Raw genomic sequence first — 13,070 nt, forward strand, 5'->3', positions numbered from 1 at the left:
TCTTCAACTTTTTGAAGAATCTCCATATTGTTTTCCAAGTGGCTGCACCAGTTTGCATTCCCACCAATAGTGCAGTGGGTTCCCCTTTCTCCACATCCTTGCCAACACCTGTTATTTCTTATGTTGTTGATTTTAGCCGACAGGTGTGAAGTGATACCTCATTGTAGTTTTCATTTGTATTTCCCAGATGAAGAGTGATGTTGAGCATCTTTTCATGTGTCTGTTGGCCATCTGTATGTTTTCCTTGGAAAAATGTCTATTCTCATCTTATGCTGATTTTTTAAATTGGATTGTTCATTTTTTTGGGTGTTGAGTTCTTTATATATTTTACATATTAACCATTTATCAGATATGTCCTTTGCAAATGCCTTCTCCCATTTTGTAAGGTTGCCTTTTAGTTTTGCTGATTTCTTCCTTTGCTGTAAAAAAAAAAAAAACAACTTTTTATTTTGATGAAGTTCCAATAGTTTATTTTTGCTTTTGTTTCCAATGCCTCAGGATACATATCTTGTGAGAAGTTGCTAAGTCTGATGTCAAAGAAGTTCCTGCCTGTGTTCTCAAGGATTATTATTATTTCAGGTCTCACATATAGGTCTTCCATCCATTTTGAATTTATTTTTGTGTATGGTGTAAGAAAGCATGTCATTCTTTTATATTTTGTTGTCCAGTTTCCCAGCACCATTTGTTGAAGAGCCTGTCTTTTTCCCATCAGATATTCTTTTCTACTTTGTCGAAGATTACTTGACCATGTATGTAGCTGTGGGTTCATTTCTGGGATTTCTGTTCTGTTCTACTGATCTATGTGTCTGTTTTTGTGCCACTACCATACAGTTCTGATTACTACAACATTGTAATATTACTTGAAGTCTGGAATTGTGATGCCTCCAACTTTGATTTTCTTTTTCAAAAGTGCTTCTGCTATGTGGGGTCTTTTCTGGTTCCATACAAATTGTAGGATTGTTTGTTCTAACTCTGTGAAGAAAGCTGATGTTATTTTGATAGGGATTGCATTGAATTTGTTGATTGCTTTGGGTAGTATCGACATATTCCCAATATTTGTTCTTCCAATCCATAAGTATGGAATATCTTTCCATTTCTTTGTGTTCTCCTCAATTTCTTTCATCAATACTTAATAGTTTTCAGAATACAGGTCTTTCACTTATTTGGTTAGGTTTGTTCCTAGGTATCTTATGTTTTTTGGTGAAATTGTAATTGGGATTGATTCCTTAATTTATCTTTCTGCTATTTCATTATTGCTATATAGAAATGCAACAGATTCCTGTACATGGATTTTGTATCCTGCAACTTTACTGAATTTGTTTATCAGTTGTAGCAGTTTTTGGTAGAGTCTTTCAGATTTTCTATATAGAGTATCATGTCATCTGTAAATAGTGAAAGTTGTACTTCTTCCTTACTGTTCTGGATGCTTTTTGTTTCTTTCTGTTGTCTGATTGCTGTGGCTAGGACTTCTACTGTTTTAGTATGGAATGTTCTGAATGTATCTGTTAAATCCATCTGGTCCAATGTGTCATCAAAACGACTATTCCTTTGTTTATTTTCTGTTTCAATGATAGGCCTATCAAGGTAAGTAGGGTGTTAAAGTCCTCTACTATGATTGTATTACTATTGATAAGTTCCTTTAGGGTCTTTTTAACACTGTCTTATGTATTTTGGCGCTCTTTGTTGGGTGCATAAATATTTACAACTCTTATATCTTCTTGTTGGTTTGTCCCCTTTATTATTATATAATAATATAAAATCTCTTTTTACAGACATTGTTTTGTTTTATTTTTTGTTTCAAGTTTATTTAAATTCCAGTTAGTTAATATATAGCGTAATATTAGTGTCAGGAGTAGAATTTAGTGATTCATCACTTACATATGACACCCAATGCTCATCATAACAAGTACCCTCCTTAATACCGATCACCCATTTAACCCATCCCCCTGCCTGCCTCTTCTCCAGCAAACCTCAGTTTGTTTTCTATATATAAGAGTCTGTTTTATGCTTCTCTTTTTGTCTCGCTTTTATAGGAAAATCTCTTCCATTTTTTTCTTTTCTTTTAAGTTTATTTATTCATTTTGAGAGATAGAGTGCAAGGGTGTAGGGGCAGAGAGAGAGAAAGTGAGAGAGAGAGAGAGAGAGAGAGAGGGAATCCCAAGCAGGCTCTGCACTGACAGTGCAGAGTGTGATGCGGGGCTCGAACCCACGAACTGTGAGATCATGACCCAAGCCAAGTCAGATGCTTAACTGACGGAGTCACCCAGCCTCCCACCTCTCTCCTTTTTTCCCCCTATGTTCATCTGTTTGGTTTCTTAAATTCCACATGTAAGTGAACTCATATGGTATTTGTCCTTCTCTGACTGACTTATTTTCCTTAGCGTAATACATTCTAGTTCCATCCACGTTATTGCAAATGGAAAGATTTCATTCTTTTTTTGATGACTGAGTAATATTCCATTCTGTGTATGTATACATACACATACAAACTCTTCTTTCCATTCATTAGTTATTGGACATTTGGGCTTTTTCCATAATTTGGCTATTGTTGATAGTGCTGCAGTAAGCTTCGGTGTGGATGTTCCCATTCGAATCAGTATTTTTGTATCCTTTGGGTAAATACCTAGTCGTGCAATTGCTGCATCATAGGATATTGTATTTTTAACTCTTTGAGGAAACTCCATACTGTTTTCCAGAGTGGGTGCACCAGTTTTCATTCTCACCAACAGTGTAAAAGGATTCCCCTGTCTCCATATCCTCGCCAACATCTGTTGTTTCCTGTGTTGTTAATTTTAGCCATTCTGACAATTGTGAGGTATCTCATTGTGTTTTTGATTTGTCCTTTCCTGATGATGAGCGATTTGAACATTTTTTCATGTGTCTGTTAGCCAGGTATAGCTTCTTCAGTATCATAATGACTTGATCACTGACTGCAGCTTTGTAATATAACTTGATGTCCAGAACTACGGTTCCTCCATCCTGTTTTTCAAGATTACTTTGGGTATTTGGGATATTTTGTGGTTCAATATAAATTTGAGAACTTTTTTTTTCTATCCCTGTGAAAAATGCTGGTGGTATTTTAATAGGGATTGAATTAAGTGTATAGATTCCTTTGAGTAATGTAGACATTTTAACAATATTTGTTCTTCCAACCCATGAGCATGAAATATTTTTACATTTCTTTGTGTCATCTTCAATTACTTTCCTCAATGTTTTCTAGTTTTTGGAATACAGATATTCTACATCTTTGGTTTTGTTTCTTCCTAGGTATCTTATTGTTTCTGGTGCAATTGTAAATGGGACTGATTCCTTGATTTCTCTTTCTGCTGAATCTTTATTGGTTTATAGAATGGCAAGAGGTTTCTATGCATTTATTCTATATCCTGTGACTTTACTGAATTTGTGCATCAGTTCTGGCAAATTTTTGGTGGAATCTTATGGGTTTTCTTTATAGAGTACCATGTTATCTGCAAATAGCAAAAGGTTGATTTCTTCCTTATTGATTTGGATGCCTTTTTTTCTTTTTGTTTTCTGATTGCTGAGGTTAGTTCTTCCAGAACTATGTTAAATAACAGTGGTGATTATGGACATCCCTGTCTTGTTCCTGACCATAGAGTAATAGCTCTCAATTTTTCCCCATTGAGGATGATATTAGCTGTGGGTCTTTCATATATGGCCTTTATGATGTTGAGGTATGTTCCATCTATCCCTACTTTGTTGACATTTTTTTTTATCAAGAAAGGATACCAGGGCAGCTGGCTGCCTCAGTCAGTAGGGCATCTGACCCTTGATCCCAGGGTTGTGAGTTCCAGCCTCACATTGGACGTGGAGCCTACTTAAAAATAAATAAATAAATAAATAAATAAATAAATAAATAAAATGGATGCTGTACTTTGTCAGATGCTTCTTCTGCATCCATTGAGAAGACCATATAGTTCTTATCCTTTCTTCTATTAATGTGGTGTCCCATTGATTGATTTGGGAATACTGAACAATGCTTGCAACACAGGAATAATTCCCACTTGATCGTGGTCAATGATTCTTTTAATGTACTGTTGAATTAAACTTGATAGTATTTTGTTCAGAATTTGTGCATCCATGTTCATAAGGAATATTGGTCTGTAGTTCTCTTTTAGTGGAGTCTTTGGTTTTGGAATAGGTGTGATGCTGGCCTTGTAGAATGAGTTTGTAACTTTTACTTTCATTTCTATTTTTTGGAAGAGTTTGAGAAGAATAGGTATTAACTCTTCTTTAAATGTTTAGTAGAATTCTCCTGTGAAGCCATCTGCCCCTGGATATTGTTTGTTGGAAAATTTTTGATTACTTATTCCATTTCTTTCCTGGTTACTGGTAAGTTCAAGTTTTTTTTATTTCTTCCTGCTTCAGTTTTGTAAGTTATAAGTTTCTAGGAATATATTCATTTCTTCCATATTTCCCAATTTGTTGGCATCCAAATTTTTACAGTATTCTTTTATAATTGTTTGTATTTCTGTGGTGTTGGTTGTGATTTCTCTTCTCTCATTTGTGATTTTACTTACTTGGGTCCTTTCTGTTTTCTTTTTGAAGAGTAGCTAAAGGTTTATCAATTTTATTAATTTGTTTCAAGGAACCAGGTCCTGATGTCATAGAACTCTTCTACTTTTTTTTAATCATTTATTTCTGCTCTAATCTTTATTATTCCTCTTATTCTGCTGGTATTAGGCTTCATTTGTTGTTCTTTTTCTAGCTCCTTTTGGTGTGAAGTTAGTTACCTATTTGAGATTTTTCTTGCTGATTAAGATAGGCCTCTATTGCTATATAGTTTCTTCTTATAGTTTCCTCTTATGACCACTTTTGCTATATCCCAAATCTTTTGGACTCTTGTGTTTTCCTTTTCATTTGTTGACAGGTACTTTTTATTTCTACTTTTATTTCCTGGTTGTCCCATTTATTCTTTAGTAGCATGTTCTTAGACTCATGTCTTTATGGTCTTTCCAAGTTTTTTCTTGTGGTTGACTTTAAGTTTCATAGCATTGTGGTCAGAAAAGATGCATGGTATGATGTCAATCTTTTTGTAATTGTTGAGGGTTGAGTTTTGACTTAATGTGTTACATACTCGGGAAACTGTCATGTGCAGTCGAAAAGAATGTGTATTATACTGCTTTAGGATGGAATTTTCTGAATATATCTGTTAAGTCTATCTACTTCTGTGGGGGATAAGCTTAGGAACCCCCCGGGCTTACACCAACAGGTTAACAAGGCATAAAGAAATACAAAGTCCTAAAATGCTCACACCTGAGTTTGGGTAACCAGATTGGCACTCCAAGAATAGGGAGGCACAAAAGTGTCAGGAGTAGGGAGGTGCAAAGGCACCCCAAAATAGAGAGGGAGAGGCAAAGGCCTGAAATAGAAACAGTGCAAAGGTGCCCAATATATAGGAATAACAAGATTAGATATTCAAGGTGAAAGCACCCAAAATTTAGTACTATAGCAGAAAGCTGCTTTCATAGGAGAATAAGGCCAGGTTAGGTAAATTGGTGAATAGGACTATGGACCACTGTGCTGCAGGCAATGCAGCCCAGAGCAGAGATGATTAACAAAGGAAAAGGTGCCTTGTTAAACCTGAGGTAATTCCCTCTGTTTCATCCTTTAGGCTGGCAAAAATAAACAGACACGATACCTCCTGTCTGTTGTTAACAACCATCTACCCATCTGCCCGGCACCTGGATTTTGCTTTATATTGACCCAAACCCCAAACACTGTATATCTTCAAAATCCCCTTTTCCCCCTCATGTCCTGAAGTTAATGTTCCTAGTTTCTTTGTCTCTTTGTACATGCCCATAATGTTTGCAAGCCATCTGATCAGAATAAATATGGGGAAAGGACCCTTATTCAGGGCTCTTGTCTTTTTCCCGGACATTAGCCATCTCTCGTTTTAATCCTGCATCTGCTCTTTTGCTAGACAAAAGATAACTTTAGAGTTAGAGTCTATGACATGCTTCATTGTGTCATTCAAAGCTATTGTTTCCTTATTGATTTTCTGCTTGGGTGATATGTTCTTTGATGTAAGTGAGGTGTTAAAGTCCCCTACTATATAATATTAATATCAATGAGTTCCTTTATATTTGTTATTATTTGCTGTATGTATTTGGTGCTATCATGTTGGGACATAAATATTTACAATGTTGGATCTTCTTATTGACTAGACCCATTTATTATGATATAATGCGCTTCTTCATTTCTTATTACATTCTTTGGCTTAAAATCTAGTTTGTCTGTTATAAGTGTTGCTACTCCACCTTTTTTTTTTTATTTTGATGTCCATTTGCATGATAAGTGTTTCTCCATCCCTTTACTTTCAATCTGAAGGTGTCTTTAGGTCTAAAATGAGTCTCTTGTAGGCAGCATATAGTTGGGTCTTGTTTTTCTTTTTTTTTTTTCTTTTTTTAAATCAATTCTGACACCCTATCTCTTTTGTTTGGAGCATTTAAGCCATTTACATCCAGAGTAATTATTGATAGATATGTATTGAGTACCATTTTATTACTTGTTTTGTCATTTTTTCTGGAGATTTTCTGTTTCTTTCTACTTTTTGTTGCTTTTGGTCTTTCCCACTTAAAGAGTTCCCTTAATATTTCTTGCAGGGCTGGTTTAGTGCTCATGGACTCATTTAGTTTTCTTTGGGAAAGTCGTTATCTTTACTTCTATTCTGAATGATAGCCTCGATGCACAGAGTATTATCAGATACAAATTATTTCCATTCAGCACATTGACTATATCATGCCACTCCCCTCTCACTTGCCAAGTTTCTGTGGAGATATCTGCTGCTAAAGAATTTTTTCTTTATCTCCATATTTTGTAAATGTAACTGTAATATGTCTTGGTGTTTGCCTGCTTTGTCGATTTTTTTTTTAATTTTTTTCCCAACATTTATTTATTTTTTGGGGGGACAGAGAGAGACAGAGCATGAACGGGGGAGGGGCAGAGAGAGAGGGAGACACAGAATCGGAAACAGGCTCCAGGCTCTGAGCCATCAGCCCAGAGCCTGATGCGGGGCTCGAACTCACGGACCACGAGATCGTGACCTGGCTGAAGTCGGACGCTTAACCGACTGTGCCACCCAGGCGCCCCTGCTTTGTCGATTTTTATGGGGTTTTCTGTGCCTCCTTGATATGGATGTCTGTTTCCTTCCCCAGATTAGGGAATTTATTAGCTATTATTTCCTCAAATAAAACTTCTGCTCCTTTTTCTCTCTCTTCTTCTTTTGGAAGCCCTGTGGTATGAATGTTATTATATTTTATGGAGTCACTGACTTCCCTAAGTCTGCTCTCATGATCCATCATTCTTCTCTCTTTTTTTCAGCTTCATTATATTTCATTATTTTATTTTCTATGTCATTTGTTCCTCTACTTCTTCCATTCTTGTGTTCACTCATCCAGTCTGTTTCATATCTCTGTTATTGCATTTTTCATTTCTTCCTGATTATTTTTTAACTCTTTTATCTCTGCAGAAAGGGTCTCCCTGATGTCTTCCATGCTTTTCTCAAGCCCAGAGAGTATCCTTATAACTGTTGCTTTAATTTCTCCATCAGGCATATTACTTATATCTTTTTCAATTAGATCTCTGGTTGTGACATTTTATTCTTTCTTTTTGGATGAATTCTCCCATCTTGGGATTTCGTCTACATCTCTGTCTTCTTCTCTGTGTTAGAAAAGCCTGCTTCGCTTCCTTTTGAGAGTAGTGGCTTTATGAAGAAGAGATCATATAGTGTCCAGGGCCTGACAGTTCAGTGAGTGTCAGTGATATGTGCTGCAGGCCCTCTGCTGCTGTGTTTTGGCTGCTCTAACCCTCAGGTCAATCTTCTGTAGAGATTTTTCTTGCCTGCAATGGGCAGAATTTGGACCTTGGTCAGAGTGTGGCAAATTTTAACTAGGTGTGCTCTGGTCTTCTTGTTAAATGAGAATTGGTGGTACTTCCACTAGCCTTACAGAACTCTATCATTAGTAGATGGGGTACCTGTGGGGTTTCTACTTGTCTTCTGGGAAAGGGTTCACTGTGCCGGTCCTTATGAACACTTGCCCAAGAAAGGCAGTACCAGCAGTGCACAGGGGACAAGGACTTGTATGCAGGTTAGGCATTCAGTGTTGGTGATGTGCTGTTTCCTGAAGTTCATTTATCCTGTGGGGCAGGTGAGAGAACAGGTGCCAGCCAGCTCCTCTGTCCCTGGAGAGGTGTCTCTGTGCTTGCTGTTCTCAAGGAAGCACTCCCAGAAGAGTGAATTACTTCTCCTGTATCCCAGGCATTTTTCAGATCACTGTTTTCTTGCTGTCTGTTTCCAGGTTTTGTGCCTGCCTGGAGCAATGTACTGCACATTGGGCTGTATCCCAGCCAAGGTGCTGACTTTTAAAATCTAAACTTTAGAGACCTTGTGTGGCAGGGACAAGCACTGGTCTTCTGGGAAAATGACTCATCACAATGGGACTTATGTAGATTTGACACAGAATGGCAGTCATGCTAGAGCACAGGGACATGGAACTTGGGGCAAAGCAGGCTAAACAGCCAGTGTCTGATTTAGCAGCCCTCTGACTGACTTATTTCACATAGAATTATACTCTATGGTTCCATCTATGTTGTTGTAAATGGCAATTTTTCATTAATTTTTTTTATGTCTGAGTAATGTTTATATATATGATATATATATATCACCTTCTTTATCCATTCATCTATAAATGGACAATTGGGTTGCTTCCATATCTTGGCTATTGCAATAAATATAGTGGTGCATATGTATTTTCATATTATTAGAGTAAATACCCAGTAGTGGAAATACTGATCATATGGTAATTCTTTTTTTAATTTTTTGAGGGACACTCATCCTGTTTTCCACAGTGACAGCACCAATTCACATTCACAACAAGAGGGTACAAGGGTTCCTTTTTCTTCACACTTCACCGACACTTGTTATTCCTTTTTTAAAATTTTTATCAATTCTGACAGGTGTAAAGACTTCCTATTTCTTCCTTATTCAGTCTTGGTAACTTGTTTGTTTTGAGTAATTTATTTATTTCTCCTATGTTATTCAATTTGTTGGCATACAGTTGTTCATGGTAGTCTATTATAATGCTATGTATTTTTGTAGGATCAGAAATATATCAGTGGTAATGTCTCCTCTTTTATTTATGATTTTATTTCTTTTGTCTTCTTGTGTAAATCTTGTTTAGGTAAAGGTTTATCTATTTTATCTTTTTGAAAAACTTTTAATCTCATTGATGGTTTCTATTGTTTTTCTAGTCTCTATTTTATTTATTTCTGCTGTGATCTTTGTCATTTCCTTCCTTCTGCTAACTTTGGGCTTAGTATGTTCTTCAGTTTCTAGTTTTTTGTGGTGTAAAGTTTGGTGGCCTATGGCTTTTGTGGTGTAAAGTTTGGGATTGCATTGAATGTGTAGATTGCTTTCGGTAGTATTGATATTTTAACAATATTTGTTCTCACAGTACATGAGCATTGAATATTTTTCCATTTCTTTGTGTCTTCTTCAATTTCTTTCATAAGTTTTCTATAGTTTTCACCATACAGATATTTAACATTTTTGGTTAGGTTTATTCCTAGGTATTTAATGGTTCTTGGTGCAATTGTAAGTGGGATTGATTTCTTGATTTCTTTTTCTGTTGCTTCATTAATGGTGTATAGAAATACAATTGATTTCTGTACATTGATTTTATATCCTGCAACTTTGCTGAATTCATTTATCACTTCTAGCAGCTTTTTGCTGGAGTCTTTTGGGTTTTCCGTGTAGAATAGCATGTCATCTGCAAAAAGTGAAAGTTTGACTTCTTCTTGGTCAATTTGCATGCCTTTTATTTCATTTTGTTGTCTGATTGCTGAGGCTGGGACTTCCTACACTATGTTAAATAACAGTGGTGAGAGTGGGCATCCCTGTTTTGTTCCTGATCTCAGGGGGAAAGCTCTAATTTTTCCCCATTGAGGATGTTAGCTGTGGGCCTTTCATCTATGGCTTTGATGACGTTAAAGTATGTTCCTTCTATCCCAACTTTCTTGAGGATTCTTATTAAGAAAAGATGCTGTATTTTGTCAAATGTTTTTCTGCATCTATTGACAGGATCATATGGTTCTTATCCTTTCTTTTATTAATGTGATGTATCACATTGATTTGCAAATATTGAACCAGCCCTTGTATCACTTATATGTATATATCACTCTATTGTTCATTCCATCAAGTGTATTTCTCATTTCAGTTATTGAGCCTTCCATTTCTTTTTTTTTTAAGTTTATTTATTTATTTTGAGAGAGAGAAAGAGAAGGAGAGGGAGAGAATCTCAAGCAGGCTCACACTGTCAGAGCAAAGAGCCTGATGCAAGGTTCAAACTCACAAACTGTGAGATCATGACATGATGTGAAATCAAGGGTCAGATGCTTAACCAACAGAGCCACACAGGTGCCCCTTGAGCCCTCCATTTCTGCTATGTTATTCCTTTTCTCTGTGTTAAGGGTCTCCCTCATGTCTTCCATTCTTTTCTTAAGTTCAGTGAGTATCCTATGATCATTACTATTTTTAAGAAATATAATTTTTAAGCAACCTCTACAAAGTGGAGCTCAAACTCACAACCCTGAGGTCATGAGTCACATGCTCTTCTAATGAACCCAGCCAGGCACCACTATGGTCATTACTTTAAATTCTCTATAAGGAATGTTACATATATCCTTTCCATTTAGATATCTGGCTGTGACCTTGTCCTGTTCTTTCATTTGGGATAAATTTCTCTGTGTTTTCATTTTTCTAAGCCTCTGTGCCTGTTTCTGTTTGTTAGCAACGTCAGCTGTCTCTCTTATTCTTGAGGGTAATGGCCTCATGAAGAAGAGGTTCTGTAGTATCCTGCAGTATAATGTCCCATTCCCTAGGGACTGGCACTTCTGGGAGTGTCACCAATGTGTGTTTCATATGCTCTGCTCTTTTGTTCTGGCTACTTTATCCTTCAGGCTAGTCATCTGCAGATGCTCTTTTTGCCTGTTGTGGGCAGTGTTTTGTCCCTGGACTGAATGTGGCATGTTTTAACTAGGTGTTCTCTGGTCTGCTTGTGAAAATGAGACTTGTCAATACTGCTGCTGGAACTGAGGCGCAGTATAAATCCTGTGTCAGGAGATGGGTTTGGGGGTGGTCTTCTGGGGCAGGGGGCCTGCTGCACTGGGACTGAGGCAAGTGTTACTAAGAAAGGCAGTTCCACCAGAGCATGGGGAGCAGGGGCTTTGTGTAAGCGAGTAAGGTAGGTGCTATGCTTATTCCTGTATGTGGCCTTGTGCTGATGCTGAGGAACAGTTCTGGAGGGGGGGGTGGAAATGGTTCCTGATAGTTCCTTTGTTCCAAGAAGGATCTCTACATGAATGCTGTCTCTCTGAGATGTGCTCTGAGAACAAATAACCTTCCCACTGTCTGCCCCAGCCACTCTTCAAATCACTGTTTTCATGCCATGTATCCACAAGTTGCCTGTTCTCTCTCCAGAGCAGTGCAATTTCCTCTGGATCTATCATAGTGAAGCCCACTTAACTTTAAAACTCCAGACTTTAAGCCCCACTGATTGCAAGAATTCACGAAAGTCAGCCCCTCTCACTTTCCAAGTCAATTGCTTTGGGGATTCATTTTTCCTGTGTGCCATGTGCTAGTCTGTTCCTCACCCTTCTCCATAACCGTGGCTCCCTCCCCACCACAGTGGCCATGATCTATTTCTCTCACAAACTGAGTCTCCAAACTTTCTACCTTCTTTGATATGGCATTTTCTTTATCTTTATTTGCGTAGTTTATTGTGCCAGTCTTCAGGTCAGTTTCTGGTGTATTTAGGATGACTTGATAGTTATCTATTTGTGTTTGTAGGACAAGGTGAGCCTAGGGTTCTCCTACTCTGCCACCATCTTTCAACCTTTCCATCCAAACCCTGTTTTTAATCTTGCCTTTTAATTCATCACTTGTTTTTGATTTCCTAATACTTTTCACACAAGGATTCCATAAATGTACCTCATGGGTAAAACAAGTTATTTTATGACTTTATACTACTAATTTTAATGTCCAAGTGTGGGCAAGGAGCTCATGGGGTACACACTTGTGTGTGGTATATGTATAGTGTGTATGCATATATTCATGTATATCTGCTTATGTTGATCAATCAGATCTTCAATAAAAAAGAGAGAATGGGGTCAAAGTTAGTAAAGGTATTATTTACTCAGGTGTGTTCAGTGAGTCAGAAAAGCTGGAGGTAGATAAAACAGTAACCGAAAGCTAATATGAGAAAGTCCATTACTATTCTTGGGCCTAAAGGAGAAAATGGAGGGGGCTTATAATTTCTGTCATTTCTATGTATAATGCATTCATGAATTGTTTCTAAACTAAGAAATTAGTGCATAATCATTAAAAGAAACACAATGTGGAAGGGTAGAGACTCGAGGAAAATATCATTGAAGTATGGATCTTATATTTTCAAAAGTTAATGATTAATGTCTGAGATGATTTTATTTTTCTAACAAAAAACTGACATGTAAGTAAAAGATAGGATAATTTTTTTTACAGATCGCAATAAAATATTCTTATTGCACACCTCTTTATCATACCAACCTCAATAGTAATTAGGAGATCCATATTTTTGTGGGAGACAGAGGTGGGAACAAATGCCTGTTCTTGCACTTATGGAAGTGACCATTTTAGTTCAGAGTTCCAAACCTCATCCCAAAATTTGCAAACCTACTAAACCTACTAAATCTACTTAAGAAAGGAAGTAGCACATTTTAGGTGTGTGTATGTGGATGTACATATATAAACAAGGCTGATTTTGGCTTCGAATAAAAGTGAAAAACCATTACACTGTTAAAAACCAACTGACTAATCCAGGTAGGATTCACAAGGGCCCTTGCAGGCATAACAACTGAAGAAAATAACTCCACATGTTCATAAAATTTTACCAAGAAAAATAAGTGAAAAAGAGCCAGTTCAGTGTGTAAAAAAATGTAAGCCCTAATAATTTGGAATACAACTTTAAAATATTGTCATTTCCAAGTAGTAAATGTCAACACGTTTAAATAATGAG

Source organism: Lynx rufus, unplaced genomic scaffold, assembly GCF_022079265.1.
Source record: "Lynx rufus isolate CCGP_SWC_20201006 ecotype Redwood Valley unplaced genomic scaffold, mLynRuf1.p SCAF_14, whole genome shotgun sequence".
Lineage (NCBI taxonomy): Eukaryota > Metazoa > Chordata > Mammalia > Carnivora > Felidae > Lynx > Lynx rufus.